General features: G+C 36.2%; 1 protein-coding gene and 1 long non-coding RNA gene across 9 annotated transcripts in view; one reads left to right on the forward strand and one right to left on the reverse strand.

Annotated features, from left to right (window-relative positions):
* The window catches only part of LOC138760837 (uncharacterized), a 154,326-nt gene that overhangs the window by 71,742 nt on the left and 59,664 nt on the right, over window positions 1-22,920 (forward strand). The window contains exons 2-3 of the long non-coding RNA XR_011355894.1: window positions 16,120-16,166; window positions 21,813-21,862. This is a non-coding gene — a long non-coding RNA (uncharacterized lncRNA). The remainder of the gene's footprint in view (window positions 1-16,119; window positions 16,167-21,812; window positions 21,863-22,920) is intronic.
* The window catches only part of LOC138760836 (KH domain-containing RNA-binding protein QKI), a 628,685-nt gene that overhangs the window by 62,841 nt on the left and 542,924 nt on the right, over window positions 1-22,920 (reverse strand). The window lies entirely within an intron of this gene.

Raw genomic sequence — 22,920 nt, forward strand, 5'->3', positions numbered from 1 at the left:
CTCTGTGAAAGAAGAAACATGTATACAATCCCATAAGCATTGGGACATCAGAGATGAATGGGGGTCACTATCTTGGGGGTTCTTTCCTGGACCCATCATATTAATTCCATTATGAAGAAAGCACGTCAGCACTTCTACTCCCTCTAGAATTTGTGGAGGTTGGGGGGCGTGTCACATGATAATGTGGGGTTGGACTGTAAATCCCTTCTCTCTCAGAAAAAGTAAAATAAAGTTAAAAAAGGTTGAAGGTCTTTTTTTCAAAAAAGGAAAAGTTGTCAGAAGATCAAGCAAATATCTCAAGATGTCACCAAAGGAAAAAAAAAACAACTATACAAGAAGTTGAACAAGAAAAAGACAGATAAGGAAGTAATGACTACCTTGAAAAAGGATTCTGGAGCTGTCCAAAAGGTAGGAGCCCATGGAAACAAGCCTGGAGATGGGGAGACCTTGGACATTGCTGTCCAAGGTCTCCCCCAACAATGGCTGCCCATTACGGGTGAAGAAGTGACTCTGCACATGCACAACTCCTCGCGCACGCGAGAGCACAAAAAAACCCAGGCTATTTTAAAAAAGTTACAAGAACCCTCCAGCTCCAGTGAACAGAAAGAGGAGCAAGAAGAATAAGAAACATGTCCAGAACAAGGAGCTATGGCCAAAAGGGTGGAAAAAATGAAAGAGATTTATGCACTTACAGCCAAAATGATAAACTATATGGAAGCTTCCAGCAATCTTTGGTGCTATGAACAGAAGTTAAAAAATGTAATGAGAGTATAGATGAAAATAAGAATTTTACAAAAAAGGTGGAAAGAATGATGCAGCAAGAGGATAAAAAATTTGAAGTTGTGGAAGAGAAAATTAAAGGGAATGAATTTGAAATTCAGAATGTCAAGGAACAGATGAAGAAAATACAAGCTGAAGTGGCTGCAACAAAAGATCAACTAACTCAAAAAACTGATAATTTTGAAAATTGTAGGTCTTAAAGAAGGTGATGAAGGTCAAGAAATGAAATTTTTACAACGTCAGATTCCACAATCTTTGGGGGTAACTGAATTCAAAGAGACATGGAGAGTGAAAGAGCTCATAGATCTTAACGGCGAAAGCTGCAACCAGATCAGAATCCACGTCCGATACTGGTTAAATTGCTTTGCTATGAAGTGAGAGAAAAGATTTTGGAATTGGCAGCTAAGCAAGCGAAAGAAAAACGATCACCATTAATTTATAATGGAAATAAGATTTTCTTTTACACTGATATAAGTTTTGATTTGTTGAAAAAGAGAAAATTCAATACAGTTAGTGGAAGAAAGGTTATGCCTTTGTCATAAGGTATCCAGCAGTTTTGAAAGGTTTTGTTCCAGATGGAAAAAAAGTTTTTTTATGGAGCCTAATGAGGCAAAGGTGTTTACAGATTCATTGCCTGAAAAAGAGAGACAAGTAGTGGATATGCTTGAAATGAAATATAATACTGAATGATTTTAATTAGTACTATAGAGAGGGAAATGGCTTGGTTCAGCATCATGCTGAAGAAGATTGAAAAGAGGGTTGGTGCGAGAACACAGCCTTGCTTCACGCCATTGTTAATGGAGAAGGGTTCAGAGAGCTCATTGCTGTATCTGACCCGACCTTGTTTGTTTTCGTGCAGTTGGATAATCATGTTGAGGAACTTTGGGGGACATCCGATGCGCTCTAGTATTTGCCAAAGCCCTTTCCTGCTCACGGTGTCGAAGGCTTTGGTGAGGTCAACAAAGGTGATGTAGAGTCCTTTGTTTTGTTCTCTGCACTTTTCTTGGAGCTGTCTGAGGGCAAAGACCATGTCAGTGGTTCCTCTGTTTGCGCGAAAGCCGCACTGTGATTCTGGGAGAATATTCTCAGCGACACTAGGTATTATTCTATTTAGTAGAATCCTAGCGAAGATTTTGCCTGCAATGGAGAGCAACGTGATTCCCCTGTAGTTTGAGCAGTCTGATTTCTCGCCTTTGTTTTTGTACAGGGTGATGATGGTGGCATCACGAAGATCCTGAGGCAGTTTACCTTGGTCCCAACAAAGCTTGAAAAACTCATGCAGTTTGGCATGCAGAGTTTTGCCGCCAGCCTTCCAGACTTCTCCATTAACAATGGCGTGAAGCAAGGCTGTGTTCTCGCACCAACCCTCTTTTCAATCTTCTTCAGCATGATGCTGAACCAAGCCATGAAAGACCCCAACAATGAAGACGCTGTTTACATCCGGTACCGCACGGATGGCAGTCTCTTCAATCTGAGGCGCCTGCAAGCTCACACCAAGACACAAGAGAAACTTGTCCGTGAACTACTCTTTGCAGATGATGCCGCTTTAGTTGCCCATTCAGAGCCAGCTCTTCAGCGCTTGACGTCCTGCTTTGCGGAAACTGCCAAAATGTTTGGCCTGGAAGTCAGCCTGAAGAAAACTGAGGTCCTCCATCAGCCAGCTCCCCACCATGACTACCAGCCCCCCCACATCTCCATCGGGCACACAAAACTCAAAACGGTCAACCAGTTTACCTATCTCGGCTGCACCATTTCATCAGATGCAAGGATCGACAATGAGATAGACAACAGACTCGCCAAGGCAAATAGCGCCTTTGGAAGACTACACAAAAGAGTCTGGAAAAACAACCAACTGAAAAACCTCACAAAGATAAGCGTATACAGAGCCGTTGTCATACCCACACTCCTGTTCGGCTCCGAATCATGGGTCCTCTACCGGCACCACCTACGGCTCCTAGAACGCTTCCACCAGCGTTGTCTCCGCTCCATCCTCAACATCCATTGGAGCGCTCACACCCCTAACGTCGAGGTACTCGAGATGGCAGAGGTCGACAGCATCGAGTCCACGCTGCTGAAGATCCAGCTGCGCTGGATGGGTCACGTCTCCAGAATGGAGGACCATCGCCTTCCCAAGATCGTATTATATGGCGAGCTCTCCACTGGCCACCGTGACAGAGGTGCACCAAAGAAAAGGTACAAGGACTGCCTAAAGAAATCTCTTGGTGCCTGCCACATTGACCACCGCCAGTGGGCTGATAACGCCTCAAACCGTGCATCTTGGCGCCTCACAGTTTGGCGGGCAGCAGCCTCCTTTGAAGAAGACCGCAGAGCCCACCTCACTGACAAAAGGCAAAGGAGGAAAAACCCAAAACCCAACCCCAACCAACCAATTTTCCCTTGCAACCGCTGCAATCGTGTCTGCCTGTCCCGCATCGGACTGGTCAGCCACAAACGAGCCTGCAGCTGACGTGGACTTTTTTTTTTACCCCCTCCATAAATCTTCGTCCGCGAAGCCAAGCCAAAGAAAAAAGAAGATAGAGAGGGAAAAAATAAAATTATTTGAGAGATTAATAGGGAGGAGAGTTTTAACCTGTATGATCTATAATTACGTTAAAGATTTATAAATGGCTAAGAATGTATAGATAAAATGCCACAAGGGACAGTGCTGCATTTCCAGAGAGTAAGTTGGGAGTATAGAACTAACTACTGCGGAATCATGAAGGTCGGTGTGGTTTCGACTGCAAGTCGAATAGATCAGGGCTTTAAAGATGCTATACTAATAGGGTGCACCTTGGGGGGTGGGGGGGGGGGGAATTTCTATCTTTTTTCTGTTTTCTTTTTCTTAATACACCTAACTAATCAAGAACATTATGAAATATATTGTCAGTGCTATAAAAATAAGGGGGATGGGAGTGGAAAGATGGATGGTTGGTAGATTTAATAAAGGTATTTGATGGCTGTGAAATTGAATTTTATTAGTATTAATATTAATGGGATGCAGAACCAAATAAAACATAAAAAATTATTAATCTATACGAAAAAATGATATTGCTTTTTGCAAGAAACACATTTGACAGAAAAATAACATGAAAATTTTAAAAATGATTAGGTTGGAACTGTATTGGCATCTTCGTTTAATTCAAAAGCGAGAGGTACAGCAATATTGATAAATAAAAATTTACCAGTAAAAATATTGGACACAATTATAGATACAACAGTTATAGTTCATGTTATAGTTAATTGTCAAATTTATTTGGAATAATTGACTTTAATAAATGCATATGCACCTAATGTAGATTATGGCAAATTTATACAGGATATTTTTATGCAATTAACAAATGCTTAAAAAAAATTATTCAAAGGAGACTTTAATTTTACTTTGGACCCAAAATTGGATAGGTCAGGTGATAAAATTATGAAAAGTAAAGTAGCTAAAATTGTAATAGGTCTAATGAATATTATGGGATTAGTAGATATTTGGAGAATAATCTATCCAAGTGAAAGAGATTATTCTTTACATTCTTTTTGGCATAAAATATATTCACGAATAGATATGTTTTTAATTTCTGAACAACTTCAATCTAGAGTACAAAAGGTTGAATATTGAATGCGAGCTCTATCTCATCATTCACCTCTAATTTTATCAATTTTATCAGAGGAAGAACAAAAGATAGGTTAAAGGTGGAGATTAAATACATTACTGAGAATAAAAGAATTTTGTGACTTTATGAGACAACAGATTAATTTTTTTCTTGAAACTAATAATAATTCAGTAACAAGTAAGTTTGTAATATGGGATTCCATGAAGGCATATCTAAGGGGTCAAATAATAAATTATACTTCAAAATTAAAGAAGGAATATCTGAAAGAGGTGGATCAGGTGGAAAAAAGAAATAATGAAATTAGAAAAGGAATTACATGTGCAAAAAAAATGAGGAGGAGGAAAAAAACTGCTGGAATTTTAAAAATTGAGATTTAATACAATACAAACTTTTATGGTAGAGAGATATTATGAGGACATGACAGAAATATTATGAATTGGGTGCAAGGGCTCATAAAGTATTAGCTTGGCAATTAAAAGCAGAGCAAGTTTCTAGAACAATAATTGCAAATATGAAAAAATATGGTCAAGTTACATAAAAAGCAGAAAATACATGATAATTTTAAGGAGTTTTATGCGAAACTATATCAATCAGAATCTTTGAAAGATGAAAATAAAATAGATGAATATCTACAATAAGTTAAATTACCTGTTAGATGAAGATGAAAAATTAGAATTATCTAACTCTCTTTTTTTTAAACTTTATTTATGATAAAAGAATAGTACAAACAAAGTATAAACCCCATTATTACAAAAGTGAATTAGTAAAATAGATAATCTTAGTCAATACATTAATCCCTCAATGTAACCCACCCCAACCCCCACAACAAAAAGAAACAAACTATCCTATTTCTACAACTATTGGAGTCTGTTCAAAGATTAAAATATCTTAAAGCAACATATATAAATATGAGTTCATGAAAATAATCAAAATAACATAATTAGCAAATATTAAGACCCATATATTTTAAATATGGATCCCACATTTTAATAAATAAAGAGTAATTATCATGTAATCTACATGTTATTTTTTTCTCATGAAGAACAGGATTTTAGTTCATTATGCCACCTTAACATACTAATCTCTGCTTCATTTTTCCATGTTACTGCAATACATTTTCTCACAACAGAGAAAGTTAAGCGAATAAAGGCAATCTTAAATTGATCTAACTGCAAACTTCTTAAATTTGTCATAAACCCGAATAAAAACAACAAAGGATCAAGCAATAATTGAATGTTATACAACCGTTCTAAAAATTGTCTAACTTTTAACCAAAAATTTTGCACTTTTTCATATAACCATACTGAATGTAAGAAAGTACCTTTTTGTTCCCCACACCAAAAACATAAATCTGAATCCCTAAAACCATATCTTTTCAACTTCTCCGGTGTTAAATATAATTGATGTACAAAATTATAATTAACCAAATTATACCTTATATTAATCAATTTGGTTACCGCATTTTCACATATCTTTAACCAATAATCTTCCAATATAGTAAGTTGTAATTCTTTTTCCTATTTACTTTTTATTCTAAACGCATCAAGTTTTTCATCTTCTCCTGTAATAAACTATACATTTTTGAAATAAATCCTTTTTTCAAAGACTTTTAATTAATTTCTCAAATCTAGAAAAATTAGAAAGTTTAATTTATTTTTCGAAATTATCTTTTTTAAAAAAAGCTCTCATTTGATAATAGGCAAATATTGAATTCATTGAAATATGAAATTTTCCTTGCAATTGAGTAAAAGAAAGAAAATTTCCTTTCTCAAAAATATCCTTTACCCTTTTAATACCTTTTAAATCCCATTCCTTTAAATAATAACTATCCATAGAAAATGGTATTATACATAGGAGTCCGACCAGAAATTTTACCCTTTGATCCAATTACACAATCTCTTTTATACCAAATATCAATTAAATGTCAAAGAACTGGAACACTAAATGATTTCAAAAGACTTGGTCTCCACCTATATATAAATAAAGTTACATCACTTTCCAAAAGTTGGCTTAATTCTACTCTAACCCATATAGGAGTTTGTTCCCTATCTAGCATTCTATTAATAAATTTCAATAATAGTTTTCAAAATTAGGTAACTCAAGGCCTCCTAATGCATATTTCCAAGTCAATTTTTGCAATAGAACTCTATATAATTTACACTTCCATAAAAATAAAGGAACAGCCAAATTTAATTCCTTCAAAAAAGATTTTGGTAAAGAACAAGGAATAGACTGAAAAAGATACTGTATTCAAGGAATTACATTCATTTTAATGCAATTCACCCTTCCTATTAAAGTTAATGGTAAATCCTTCCACTTCTTCAAATCCGCTTTGATTTTTCTTAACAAAGGTATGTAATTAAACTGATATAATTGATTATAATCCATATTTATTACAACTCTTAAATACTTTATCTTTTCAGACCAATGAAATTGAGTGATCTGCTTACATTCCAAATAATCACCTTTTGAAACAGGTAATAGTTCACTCTTATCCCAATTAATTTTATAACCAGACATCTCTCCATAATATCACAAACAAGTCTGTAAATGAACTAAAGATTGATTAGGATCAGTTAAATAAATTAATACATCATCCACAAATAAATTAATTTTATATTCATCATCCCCAACAACAATACCTTTAATATTAATATTTTGTCTAATAAATTGAGCTAAAGGTTTGATAACCAAAGCAACAAAGCCGGACACAATGGACTACCATGTCTCATAGATCTTGATAAAGTATATGACGATGATATTACTTCATTTGTCACTATTCTAGCTGAAGAGTTGTTATATTGAGCTTTTACTCATCTAATAAAAACTGGACCAAATTTAAAATGTTCTAACACTTTAAATAAAAAATGCCATTCAATGCGATCAAATGCCTTTTCTGCATCCAAAGCCACTACCAAAGGTAAATCGTTTTGTTCTCTTGAAACATTAATTAACAATATTAATTTAAAAACATTATCAGCTGAATAATGACCTGGAATAAATCCTGCATGATCTACATGAATTAACTTTGGTAAGTACTTCACTATCCTATTTGCCAATACTTTAGCTAAAATTCTATAGTCAACATTTAAGAAAGAAATTGGTTTATGAAGCTACTTTTAATGGATCTCTATCTTTCTTTGGAAAAACCATAACCAATGGCCCAGAAAAAGATTCTGGAAGAGATGTTTCTCCTGCTTTTTCTAATACTTGAAGGAATATCGGAAGTAATAAGTCATAAAATTCCTTATAAAATTCCAACCCAAATCCATCTTCTCCTGGAGATTTCCTATTTGGCATCATTTTCAGCACTTCCTTAATTTCCAAGTACATAAAAGGAGAATCAAATTCTTGAGATTCAAAACCATTCAAAAAAAGGAAGATCTAACACTGCCAAAAAAGATTCTACTCTATCCTCATCATGTACCACCTCAGACTTGTGTAAGTCCTGATAAAAGAAACAAAATTAATCATTAATTTACTGAGGTTTATATGTAACTTTTGAACTTTTTTTTAAACAGCATTTATTGTCCTAGAAACTTGTTCATTTTTCAACTGCCAAGCTAAAACCTTGTGTGCCATTTCTCCCAATTCATAATACCGCTGTTTAGATCTTTGAATTAGTTTCTCATACTGATATGTTTGCAAAGTATTGTAATGCAATTTAAAATTAGATAACTGTATCTTCTTATCTTCAGAAACCTTCTTGTGCAAATTCTTCTTCAAATTTTTAATCTCTTCCTCAAGTTTATTCCTATCTTCCAAATATTTTTTCTTAATTTTAACAGTATAACTAATAAGTTGATCTCATAAATATGCTTTCAAAGCATCGCATAATACAAATTTGCTTTGCACTGAATTTTCATTTAGCTGTAAAAAGTAATAATTTAATCTCTAATAAATGTAATTAATTGTGGCTGTTTTAATCTCTTTCTTTGGCTTGGCTTCGCGGACGAAGATTTATGGAGGGGTAATGTCCACGTCAGCTGCAGGCTCGTTTGTGGCTAACAAGTCCGATGCGGGACAGGCAGACACGGTTGCAGCGGTTGCAAGGGAAAATTGGTTGGTTAGAGTTGGGTGTTGGGTTTTCCCCCTTTGTCTTTTGTCAGTGAGGTGGGCTCTGCGGTCTTCTTCAAAGGAGGTTGCTGCCCGCCAAACTGTGAGGCACCAAGATGCACGGTTTGAGGCGATATCAGCCCACTGGCGGTGGTCAATGTGGCAGGCACCAAGAGATTTCTTTAGGCAGTCCTTGTACCTCTTCTTTGGTGCACCTCTGTTTCGGTGGCCAGTGGAGAGCTCGCCATATAACACGATCTTGGGAAGGCAATGGTCTTCCATTCTGGAGACGTGACCTACCCAGCGCAGTTGGATCTTCAGCAGCGTGGATTCGATGCTTTCAGCCTCGGCCTTCTCGAGTACTTCGATGTTGGAGATGAAGTCGCTCCAATGAATGTTGAGGATGGAGCGGAGACAATGCTGGTGGAAGCGTTCTAGGAGCCGTAGGTGATGCCGGTAGAGGACCCATGATTCGGAGCCGAACAGGGGTGTGGGTATGACAACGGCTCTGTATATACTAATCTTTGTGAGGTTTTTCAGTTGGTTGTTTTTCCAGACTCTTTTGTGTAGTCTTCCAAAGGCGCCATTTGCCTTGGCGAGTGTGTTGTCTATCTCGTTGTCGATCCTTGCATCCGATGAAATGGTGCAGCCGAGATAGGTAAACTGGTTGACTGTTTTGAGTTTTGTGTGCCCAATGGAGATGTGGGGGGGCTGGTAGTCATGGTGGGGAGCTGGGTGATGGAGGACCTCCGTTTTCTTCAGGCTGACTTCCAGGCCAAACATTTTGGCAGTTTCCGCAAAACAGGACGTCAAGCGCTGAAGAGCTGGCTCAGAATGGGCAACTAAAGTGGCATCGTCTGCAAAGAGTAGTTCACGGACGAGTTGCGCTTGTGTCTTGGTGTGAGCTTGCAGGTGCCTCAGATTGAAGAGACTGCCATCCGTGCTGTACCGGATGTAAACAGTGTCTTCATTGTTGAGGTCTTTCATGGCTTGTTTCACATGCTGAAGAAGATTGAAAAGAGGGTTGGTGCGAGAACGCAGCCTTGCTTCACGCCATTGTTAATGGAGAAGGGTTCAGAGAGCTCATTGCTGTATCTGACCTGACCTTGTTGGTTTTCGTGCAGTTGGATAAGCATGTTGAGGAACTTTGGGGGCATCCGAGGCGCTCTAGTATTTGCCAAAGCCCTTTCCTACTCACGGTGTCGAAGGCTTTGGTAAGGTCAACAAAGGTGATGTAGAGTCCTTTGTTTTGTTCTCTGCACTTTTCTTGGAGCTGTCTGAGGGCAAAGACCATGTCAGCAGTTCCTCTGTTTGCACGAAAGCCGCACTGTGATTCTGGGAGAACATTTTCGGCGACACTAGGTATTATTCTATTTAGGAGAATCCTAGCGAAGATTTTGCCTGCAATGGAGAGCAGCGTGATTCCCCTGTAGTTTGAGCAGTCTGATTTCTCGCCTTTGTTTTTGTACAGGGTGATGATGATGGCATCACGAAGGTCGTGAGGCAGCTTTCCTTGGTCCCAGCAGAGCTTAAAAAACTCATGCAGTTTGGCATGCAGAGTTTTGCCGCCAGCCTTCCAGTCCTCTGGGGGGATTCCATCCATATCTGCTGCTTTGCCACTTTTCAGTTGTTCAATTGCCTTATATGTCTCTTCCCGGGTGAGGACTTCATCGAGCTCTAGCCTTAAGGGCTTTTGAGGGAGCTGGAGCAGGGCGGATTCTTGGACTGAGCGGTTGGCACTGAAAAGAGATTGGAAGTGTTCTGACCATCAGTTGAGGATGGAGATCTTGTCACTGAGGAGGACTTTGCCATCTGAGCTGCGCAGCGGACTTTGGACTTGGGGTGAGGAGCCGTACACAGCCTTTAGAGCCTCGTAAAAACCCCTGAAGTCACCAATGTTTTAATAATGCAGTATTAAACCTCCATCTATAACTAATTGGAGTCACATCAGGGCTAGCACATGAAATTAATAAAAGTGAATAGTCTGACAACGTACAACTTTTATAATCCGCATCTAACTCTTTTGCTGAAACAGAAGTTTGAGACTTTGATGTCATTGTAGAATAAGTGCCAGGTGAAGATGGTTTCCCACTGGAATTTTATAAAGAATTTAAGGAATTATTACTACCTGTATTAATGGGCGTATTAGACAAAATTAAAGAGGTACAGAATATTTTAAAACCGCATTAATAAGTTATTCCAAAAAAAGGAAAAAAAATATTTACAACTTTCTTCTTATAGACTTATATCATTGTTGAATACGGATTATAAAATTGTATCAAATTTGTTAGCTAATTGATTAGCTAAATTTTTACCAAAAATAATAAAAATGGATCAAACTGGCTTTATTAAAAATAGACGAGTGGCAGATAATATAGTCAAATTTTTAAGTTAGATAGATGTAGCACAGAATAGAAAGAAACCAGCAGTAGCGGTTGCATTGGATACAGAAAAAGCATTTGATAGATTGGAATGCGACTTTTTATTGAGAGTATTAAATTCATTTAGGATTCCAAATGCTTTTGTAAATTGGATAAAAACATTATATAATCAACCTAAAGCAGTCAGAAATAGACAAATATCAAAACCTTTTTGTTAGAAAGGTCATCTAGACAAGGATGCCCATTGTCACCATTTTTATTTGCATTATCAATAGAACTGTTAGTGGAAATAATTAGAAGTGATAAAGAAATTAAAGGTTTTGAGATAGATAATGAAAAACATAAAATTATTTTGTTCGCAGATGATATTATAGTATATTTAACAAGACCTGAAATTTTGTTGAATAAACTAAATGTAAGATTAACAGAGTATGGCTTAGTATTAGGTTATAAAGTTAATGTTGATAAAAGTGAAGTAAAGTTGATATGGATTAATTGCAATGTAAGAGAATGACAAAGTTTAAATGGCAAAATGAAGCAATTAAATATTTAGCAATAAAAGATAATAGAAATATAAATAATTAAAGTTAAATAATTCACTGCTATTAAAAAGACAAAAGAAGATTTACCAATAATGTTAATAGGACAGGTGAATTGTATTAAGATGAATACTTATCCAACAATACAATATTTGTTTCAATCATTACCCATTTCTGTACCAGAAATGTTTTGTTTTGAGTTTGAATGAAAACATATGAGAATTTCTTTGGAAAGATAAAATGTCAAGAATTGGTCTTGAAAAATTAACATGGAAATTTGATCAGGGAGGACTAAGATTACTGAATTAAAAAAATTAATATAAAACAGCCCAATCAAGATTCTTGTCCTCCTGTTATCAAATTGGTGAGAAAACAACTTGAGTTCAGATTGAAATGAATAAAATTGGGTAAACTACCTCAGAGCCAATTTTATATAAATGGAATAGTGTATTGTTTAAAGGGAAAGTGGAAATACCATTTTTATAGCATTTATTGAAAATATGGAATGGGATCCATGTGGCAAGAGGACTCAAAAACTATCATTTACCTAAAATGTTGTTAAAACAAAATCAACTTATTCCTTTCACTTTGAATAATTCTTTATTTGATAATTGGTATAGTAAAGGTATACAGAGGATAAAAGATTGGGTTTTTTTAAAGAATTTTTTTGACTTTTGAACAATTAAAAGATAAATAAAACATACAAAATAATACAATTTTTGTATTATATCAATTAAAATTGTATTTAAAAAAGAAAATGGGAGCAAATTTGAAATTTCCAGAACAAAGTCAATTTGAACATATAATAACAGAAAAAAGTGTAAAAGTGGAAGAATTCTGGAAGGATTTGAGTGTATTATTATGACAAATTATGAAGATAAAGATACAAAAAGATCCAAGAATATTTTTACTTGGAAATCTACAGATACATAATTGAAATTGGATCAATATCAAGAAAATTTTTTGAATATAGCAATAGTGACAGCAAAGAAATGTGTAGCAATAATGTGGAAAACTGAGAATCATGTAAAAATAGATATTTGGTATAGTGAAATGTAAAATTATATACCTTTAGAAAAATTATTTACAATCTAAGAAATCAAGTTGAGTTTTTATATAAAATTTGGAGCCGTATATGGATTTAGTGAACAAAAGTCCATCTACATCCTCCACCTTACCCACTCCTATTATGAAAAAGTTAATAAATACAATATATGCTAATAATATTAAATATATAGATTTAGGTGCTTTTTCCTTCTATTTTTTTCCTTCTTTTGGGGGATGGGGAAAGGGGGGGTTGGGGAGAAAATAGAAAAAAAATATTGTATCATTTTGTATCGTTTGTTGCAATCTATTATTTCATTGAATTAATGTACAGTATTGATGAAAATGATAAAATTTAAAAAAAGAATTTGTGGAGGTTTGGTATTTCATGGAAAACTTGGGCAAAACTTCTGCAATGTGCTTTGGAAAGTGTGCTGATCAGTTGCATCAAGGCTTGGTATCAGGGTATCAATATTTCTGAGCGAAAAATCCTGCAAAAGCTAGTGGACACAGCCCAGTACATTACAGGCAAAACTCTCCCCACCATTGAGAACATCCACACGGAAAATTGCCGTCAGAGAGCAGCAGCAATTATCAAGAATCCATACCATCCAGGACATGCTCAGTTCTTGCTGCTGCCATCAAAAAGTAGATACAGGTGCCACAGCTCTTGCACTTCCAGGTTCAGGAATAGTTGTTACTCCTCAACTATCAGACTTCTAAGCAAAAGACTCATTTAAGGCCTTATACCTTGCTCATTATTTATTTATTATTGAATATTTATACTAAGGTATTTTCAGTTTGTTCACTGTAGCGACTACTTTCCTATTTTCTTGTTGTCGCTTAGAGAGCTAAGTACGAATCCAGTCTGCGACGAGTTTCAATCATTCTAAGATTCTGTTTTGTTTTATAAAGACTTTATTTTGTACACACACATTTTTAACTATTGAAGATGTTGGTAAATAATCTTTAAACTTTAGCAATATTCTGCAGATAAACAATTGAAGACAGTCTACAAAAAATTACCAACTGGCACTCGCCCCTCTTCAATGATGAATAACTAAACTAAAACTAATTCTATAAATCAAATCCCTTACACATGTGCACACTGATAGCAAGTACAAAGACATATTTTAACCCTTACAACACCAGATATAAATTCTGGCTCCTAAATCCTGGCCCCTCATTACTATACCTCAAATAATTATTACAAACAAGGAAATTCAAAATGTTAAATACAATTAAATATTGTGCAATAAAATAGCAGTATAGCAGTAAAGTCCAAAATAATAGGATAAAAGTCAACCACGCTTTTCCGCCTCTATCAGAAGACAGAGCTTGTTAATTGGATGATTCAGAAAGCCATTCTTGGTCAGGATCTGAACCTGAGATTCAAGTCCTTTCTTGTCAGCAACTGTCTCAAGAATCCTTCCAGTTAACCAAGTATTTCAAGGCACCGAATCATCGATAATAATCACTGTCCACTGTCGTGAAGTTACGTTTGATTGTGGTCCACCTTTGTCGCTCGTGTAGCTGGGGAAGATATTCTATAATCCATCTTTTCCAGAATAAATCCGACATAAATTGCTCTTGCTTCCACCTGCAACGAGCATACGTGTCTTTTTTCTGAAACTGCCCCGGCAGCAAAAATGGCATGTCTTTAAGGAGGAGAAGATGATTAGGGGTAAGTGCTCAAGATCATGTGGATCATTAGAAGCCTTGGTAATTGGATGACTATTAAGAATAGCCTCAACTTCACATAAAACAGTCTGAAGACTCTGATCATCAAGGTTCTGTACAGTTAGGATGGAATTGAGAACCTTCCTCACTGATCTAATTAATTTTTCCCATACACCTCCATGGTGTGAAGCAGCAGGGGGATTAAAAATCTAGTTGATTGCCTTCTGCTGTAGTGCATTATGAACCTGAGCTTGATTCCAGTTGTCGATCGCCTTCTTTAGTTCATGTTGAGCACCCACAAAATTGGTACCATTGTCTGATGGAAGTTCCTTCACCTGACCATGTCTGGCAATAAAACGTTGTAAGGCATTGATAAAAGAGCTTGTGTCAAGTGATGATGCTATTTCCATATGAATAGTTCTAATAGATAAACATGAAAATAACACTATAGCGTTTTACTTCAAAAGGTTCAAAATAATCTACTCCAACATATGTGAATGGAGGTTTATCAGGAGAAACTCTTTCAAAAGGCAAATCTGTCATTTGTTGTTGACCAGGACAGGCATTTCTACCTCAACAAATAATGCATTTGGATACAATTTTCCTGATTAACATAGTAGCACCTGGTATCCCATATTTTTGGTGTAGTTTGGACAATGTGATTGTGTCCACCATGACCTACCTCTTCATGAATATGTTGAAGAATTAGATAAGAAACATGAAAAGTTTTAGCTAGTATAATAGGATGTTTCATCTTTTCTGGCATTGCTGAGTTACTAAGTTATCCACCAACTCTTAATGCCCCATCATTCAGAATGAGATTAAGATTATGAATATGGCTGGTCCTTTTAATATTCGTTCCCCTTTTCAAACTTGAGATCTCAACAGTAAATTCTTTTCTTTGGCAAAAGCAGATTATTTCAATTTCAGCATTAGCTAGCTCCTCAACTCTGTTTTCCTGAGTCGCAAGATTACTTGTCTCCTTTTGTGACAAATCTCTCTGATGAAGCAGAGCAAGGACACCACTTGGTTGTTTCTTCTTTCTGGAATGATACATAAGCAGTCTTTTGAGTCTAAGTCACGCTATTCAAACTAGTCTTGGATGAAAAGTTATGGATTATGCAAGTCACTAAATCCATCTCTTCAGACATAATTTGAGCAGTATTTACTGTTGCAGTCTTGATTTCAGAGTCCTGTGGTGAGATTTCTTCTAACTTGTCAGGATTCTGAGGCCCCTCTCCCTGAGACTGAAGAAGAAAGTGTGGTCCAGACACCCAAACTTCCCTTTTCAGAAAAGATTTGATTTTCAAACTTCAGGAAGCCACGTCTATTGGGCTGTCAACTGTATTAACATACCTCCACTGTAGTGCATGTGAAACTTTACTAATCGCATTAATTCTGTTGGCAACAAAAGTTCAGAACCTTGTCGTCTTATTGTTGAAGTATTTAAGGACCGAGGTGCTATCGGTCCAAAATATGGAATTTGTTAATTTCATTTGCAGCTCCTTTCTCCACATCGTATCCATTCTACTCGCCATAGTAGCAGCAGTAAATTCCATTCGAGGGATAGTGACTAGTTTTAATGGCACTACTCTTGCTTTCCCCATTACAAATGCACAATGTGTTTGTCCATGGATATTATGTAGCAACAGGTAACAGTTCCGTGGCAATCCTTACATGCATCAGCGAGCTGATGCAGTTGAGTTGATGCGAAATTAGTTGGTTTGAAACATCTGTTAATTTTGAAATCTTCCAGCTTGTAAAGATCTTGAATCCAACACATCCATTCCTGTATAATGGAGCCTAGTATCTTATTATCCCAATCAATCCTTTTCCTGCACAGATTTTCAGGATCTTCTTGCAATCAGGACTACTGGTACCAGTATTCTGAAGGGATTATATACCAAACTGACTAAAGAAAGAATTCCCCTTCTTGTGATTTTGAACTTGAAGACATCAAACTGAACACACCTAACACTCTTTACACAGGAAGATTCTTATAGTCCAAGTCCAAATTCTTCACTTCTGCTTTTTCAGTTTCAAGTATGGCAGCCAACACGTAACAACTGCTACTTATCCATTTGGTAAGTAGAAAGCCTTTCTTGAAACAAATTGTTCGTATTTCATGATAAAGAGCTATTGCATCTTCTTCTGAAGCTATTGACGTGAGACAATCATACACATAGAAATTGTCCACGATGTTATTCACAGCTTGATGACTAAACTGTTTCATATTGTCCTCAGCATATTTCCTAAGAGCAAAGTTTGCACAACTTGGAGACGAAGTTGCTCCAAATAAGAGCACTGTCATTCCGTATTCCACCATGTCCTGACTATAACATCCATCAGGCCACCAAGTCTTCATTTGATACTTTTACCTGGTGAAACATTGCATTAATATCTGCAGCAATGACAATATTTTATTTATGAAATCTAGCCAAGACCTCCGTCAATGTATTAGTCAGATCTAGTCCCTGTAAGAGCTAAGAATTTAGTGAAATTCCACGAAATGTCTCTCCACAGTCAAACACCAGTTGAAGTTTCTTCTTTTGAGGGTGCAAAACTCCATGATGTGGTAAATACCATATTTTGCCATTGTTACGTTTCAATACATTATCATGTCAGACATGAAGTTGATATTGTCTGAATGTAAAGAAGAATCTTTTCTTTAGATTTAATATACGTTGCTCTGCAACACTTCTATTGTCAGGCATACATATTTTCCTTTCCTTTAAAGGTAATTCAATGCAATAGCCATTGACTAGCTTAGTAGATTTTGAGACTAAATCCAAGAGTTCTTGGTCTTTGAAGGTTCTTGCTTGCCCTGAGACATTCAGGAAAGTCTGTCTTAAATTGCTATTCCCACAGCTCATCAAGTTTAATAACTGATATCCTGTTGACACTTGTAGCCAATTGATCCTGATCATTAAGCTTGTTTTTCTGTTTTGGGTTGTTCTGTTTTTCTGCTTTTTGATATGTTCTCAAGAAGGAGGTATTAAACTATCTCCAAGAACTGGCAGTGTTTTATGTTGAAATGGAGATGAGTAGAAATTTTAACATGTACAAAGATAAAGCGTGGACACTGCCAGACTTGGGACAAGTTTTGTTTATTGTAAGTTACAGGGCATAGGATATTCACATAAAAGTAGTTATTTTGCTTTTAAGTCTGAAACTCACTGTGATACTTACATTGTATTCATGATGTTGTCAGCACACTAATCAAATTACTTATTTACATGACTACATATCAAATCGAGTCAGGGATTTCCAAGAATATAATTATACATTCATTGTATGCATCCCCAATTCTTACTAATCACAGGGCACCTATGACATAGGGAAAAGTGATATGTGAGTGGAAAGAGTAAGATTGAGAACCACTGATCTACACGGACAAACGGGCTGGAGTTTTTCCAGACATTTTCAACCTCTTGGTTTGAAAGTCTGATATCCCCACCTGCTTAAAAAGAACATCTATCTTAGTGATGCACAAGAAGAGACTATTGCCCAGTGGCACATGATAAACCACTTTGAGAGTTTGGTTATGGAACAAACCAATTTGTCTCAGGAAGGACCTCAACCCACTTAAATTCACCTATCGTCATAACAGGTCAATGTGGATGTCATCTTGTTGGCCCTGCACTCCGAGTTAGGTCACCTGGACTACAAGAATATGTTAGGCTGCTGTTTATTATCTACAGCTAAGTATTCAACACCATCATACCGGCAAAGCTAGTAATCAAACTCCAGCATCTATGACTCTGTTCATCCCTTTGTAACTTAATCCATAACTTCCTCATTGGCAGACCGCAATCAGTGTCGATTCGCTGACCATCAATGCAGGGGTACCACAAAGCCCTGAGCTTAGTCCCCTACTCTATTCCCTCTACACTCACAATTATGTAGCCTATTTAGCTTCAACACAGTCTATAAATTCACTGATGACACCACTGTTGTTGGCCAAATAATGGGGAATGATGAGTCAGAATCGAGGATGGAGATTGAAAACCTCCTTGTGTTATGACAGAATAAATTGGTGTGGCTGTAGAAAGAAATAATTTTGGTGCATCGCTATATTGTACTTGCGTACAATACAAAAAAAACTTTCATACTCTTAGATGAATGTTCAGAAGGAACCAAAAAGCTGACTTTCAGAAATAGAGAGTGTTTTTTTTTGAAGCAGACACAGGATAATTTTATTTATATGACACAAGATTACTTCTTTCAGAATCATCCAAAAGTGCCTCATGTAAGAACATATAAATTTTGATTCTTAATTGCAGATGACAATGATTATTCGTCATTATTACAGCGGCACAACTTCCATCTTATCCTTCTACCCACTAATTTATTTACATCCCCTATTTATTTTTTTTTAAGCACCTCTGCTAAGGGAAATAGGTTCTTCCAATTTATTTTTCCTAAGCTGATCACATGTTAAACAATTTCCTATGTTCCAAAAAAAATGACCAGAGCTAAAAGTTGTTAAATCTTCCATTTTGGTGCCCAAAACAGAAAAACAGGCTTTTTTTTTTAATGGACACAGTGTTCAATAAGCCTTGGGTATTCTCATACATAAGGTAGCATGCAAATTTAGCAAACATTTAGGATGGGAATTAGTATGCTGATCTTTGTTATGAGTGGATATGAAAGCACAATAAACACATCTTACTGTAATTTAATAGGGCCCTGGTGAGATTACAGGTGAAATATTGTGAAGCTTTGGATTCCTTACCCAAGAAATGATGTATATAGCATAGAGACTCATCAGATTGGTTCCTGGGATAGCTGGTCAGCTATACAATGAAAGACAGAGTAGACTGGTCCTCCATATAGGATAGCACAGATCATGCAGATGCTGTCTCACAGCTCCAATGACCTGGGCTCAATCCTGAACAATTTTGCACAACACATTCTCCTTGTGATTACATGGGGTTCTCCATGTTATCTGATTTCCAACATCTCAATGACATGAAGGTTTGTTTGTTAATTAATCCCTGTATATTGCTCCAAATGGGTAGATGAGCACTAGAATCTGGAAGGAATGATTGAGCAAGAGAGGAGACTAATGGGATCGGTAGAAATGGTTGTGACTATAATTCTGGAGTTTGGAAGAAAGATATCATTGAAACTTTCAAAAATTTTAATTTCCCAGACAGGAGTTTTGAACTAGGGTTCTCAGTGTCAGAATAAGCAATAGCTATTTAAAATGAAGAGAAATTTATTCACTCAAAAGATGGAGTATATTTGGAATTCTCTATTCAGTATAGTACAGAGATCCATTTAAAAAAGATATTGATTAATTTATGGAAATTAACAAAATCGGTGAAGGGAAATTTGGCAAGTGGGAAGCTTTTAAAAGAGAGATAGAGAAAGTTCAGGGTCAGCATATTCCTGTTCGAATTTAAGGAAACAGGGTTGCATGATTCGGAAACTTTGATCAGACAATCTGAGGACCTGGTAAAGAGAAAGGAGGTATACAGACAGTTGAATTAAATGAATCCATTAAGTAGTATAAAACATGTAAGCATTCACTAAAAGGGAAATAAGGAGATGGGCATAAAATGGCTCTGGCAGATTAGGTGAAGGAGAACCCTACAAAAATCTATTAAAAATCCTATAAAAGAATAAAAGGGAAAAAATAGGGACCTTTAAAGCTCAACAAAGGGATCTTTGAGTGAAGCCACAAGAGATGGTTGAAGTCCTAATGAAGAATTTTTCATCTGTATTTACCATATGGAAAAATTTTGAGGCTGGGGATTTTGAGGAAGTATATAGTGATATCTTGAAGAGAGTCCAGATTACATTAGTGGAGATGCTGGAGGACTTAAAAAAAAACCAAAAAAAACCCCCCCAAAACATAAAAGTCAATAGATTCCCAGAGCCTGTTCAAGTGTGTCGATTTTGAAAAGGAACCAAGAGCATTGACGAGGGCAGGGAGGGAAGTTTTGTCCACATGGAATTTTGCAAGGCCTTTGACAAGGCCTGACATGGTAGGCTGGTCCAGAATGTCAGATCGCATGGGATTCAGGGTGAGCTAACCAATTTGAAATTGCCTTGAGGAGTCAGAGGGTGGCAGTGGACAGTTGTTACTCAGATTGAATGTTTGTGATCAGCATTATGCCACAGTGAGTTCACTGTTGCTTGCTATTTATGTTAACAATGTGTATGACAATGTACGCTGTAGTTAGCATGGTTATTAAGTATGCAGATGACACTAAAATTGTTAATATAGTGGACACTGAACAAGGTCATCTAAGATTATAAGAGGATCTTCATGAAATGGGAAAGGGACCAAGGAATGGTAGATGGCATTTAACTTGGATAAGTGTAAGGTCCTGCTCCTTTGATGTGTTAAATGTGATGGTCAGATCATCAGGTCGTGTAGTGAATGCTAAGGCCCCGGAGAATGTTGTAAAACAAAGCAACTCAGGGATACTGAAGGCTAAAGAGCATTAGAATTAGGGTGAGAGGAGCAAGATTCAAAAGGGACTTGAAGGGAATGGGTATTTGGTATGAGCTGCTAGAGGAAATGGTGGAAGCAGGTACAATAGTGATATTCAAAAGACATTTTGACATGTATATGGAGTGGAAAGAGTTAAAGGGATATGAGCCTATGTGGGTAAGTTGGGCAGAAGGACATGTTTCTGAACTTTTGACTCTGCGGAGTTAAAATTGTGATTTTTGACTACTGGTATAAAATATGATATCCTCTGAAAGCATTGGCACATATCAGATTGAATTTGCTTCTGTGATTTTAGATGAACCAGTCATTTTTCTGTTCTTGCTAGACATTCTAACACACACACACACTCAGTATCTATGGGCAGACAGATATAAATTAGCATCATTATTCCCCTTGACCAACAAGGTTGGATTTATTTCTTTTTTTTTTTATTTTTATTTTTATTTTTTTTTAAATTTTTTATTTTTCACACCATAAATCACATTAGCCATGATATACACTTTTTCTTTTTCACATATTTACAGTGACTTTTTCTCCCCCCCTCCCTCCTCCCAAGCCACCCCCCCACCCCCCCCTCATCCATTTTAGGTATACAATCTAGGTTGCATTAATTCAGTCAGACAATGTTGTCATTCAACAAAAATACACCAGAAATTCTACAGAGTCCATTCTTTTCTTTCCTTCTCCTTCCATCAACTTAGGTAATGTTTGTCCCCGGTAGGTTTTCGCTATTGTATTTAATGTAAGGCTCCCATACTTGTTCAAATATTTCAATATTATTTCTTAAACTATATGTTATTTCTTCAAAGCAAGAACTCAGTTCAAATGATATGTAAAGACATCTCTGCCTTTGCTCTTGACAAAGTCAGGGATTACAAGGCTAACCAGGCACAAGGAGAAAAGGGATTATCAACAGTGTTCTTTATTTTCCTCATCTGACTGTTTCTCCTCTTAATCAATATGCTCTAGTTCTTCCAAATAATTTCAGTCCATAAAAGAAAACTTTAAAATGAAATCTCACAGCCAATATATTTTCTCTTAGCAAAGTTTAGCATAAAAATTTTAGCATCCACTCTACCTCAGACATAAAAGTATGACACCTAATAATTTTCACTGGATGCCAGTTTAAAGAATTAATGACAAAATTATAATTTTGACTGCTTCAGAAAAGTTTTAAAAATAATTCCAGTATAGTACGCAGAACAATGTGACTAATAGTGCAAGGGTTAAAATGTATTTCTTGCAAGTAAATTCTATTTTGTAGCTTTCAAGCCATTTGGAAGGTCATAGCTTGCCTTCGAAAGAGACAACCAGGTCAGTTAGTTTTCTTTGTTCTTTGAATCTATGAAATGGTAAGAAATTTAGAATGTTTCAACAACTTTTATTGATTGTTTAATCATCGTTTAATCATTGTCTAACAAAGTTTAATGGCTTTCTAACAATGTATAGCAACTGATAATAATGTTTAATAAACTGTGGAAAACTCGACATTAGTACTGATTTGTTAGAATGAGTTATGGTCAACAACAACATTCTAATTCCAGCAAGCGATTATAAAAGAAAATAGTCACTACAAACAGTACCACATGAAGACTTCATTGACTTTTTCATTGGAATTCAATTAAAAACAAGGAAAATATATACATCAGATCTGCAAACTAAAAGCCATGACTACTCACCTGTTGGACAAATGTGCACTAAATCTCATCACCTTCTTGCATTTGCGTCAGATCTCTTGACTTTTTAAAACTAAGAAATTTATTGATCTCCACTTTATGTTAATAGTTTTAAAATGTAAATTATTTACAACCCTCATTTAAGCACTATTAAAAAAAGCCTTTTGCTGCCTTTGACTTCTGATGAGCTGTCAAGATACTGCATCACCTCACTAGATGTCTGTCGGGTGTGGAGGATCAGCTTGTCTTGTCCTCTATTCAAAAAATTCAAGGTACAAGACTGAGTACATTAACTGTGAATCTGCTGCCTTGCTGAGCAATTTCAGCACTTTGTATTTTTACCTGACATTTTCAACATCCAGATTTTTTTGCACTATATCAACAGCAGTAATCATCATATGAATATAATGGAGTGTTTCAACAAGTAACAATGATTTTTAATATGACATTAAAATTGTTCATTATCCATGCACTCCCTCTGTGACAGAGTATTTGCAGGTGGTTTGGGAGGAATGGTTAGAGCAGGTTGCACACAAACATTTTAAAACACCGAATTTTGCAGGAATTTTGCAGAAAGCAACAAAGTAGTAACATACAGCAGCATGCCTGGGAGGCCATGTGATCTTTGCAGGCAGAGGAGAACAGCTTTGCTCTCAGAGAGGGAGGGAGCAGAGAGAGGAGAGATAGAGAAATCTG

The sequence above is a fragment of the Narcine bancroftii genome, chromosome 4, assembly GCF_036971445.1.
Source record: "Narcine bancroftii isolate sNarBan1 chromosome 4, sNarBan1.hap1, whole genome shotgun sequence".
NCBI classification, from domain to species: domain Eukaryota; kingdom Metazoa; phylum Chordata; class Chondrichthyes; order Torpediniformes; family Narcinidae; genus Narcine; species Narcine bancroftii.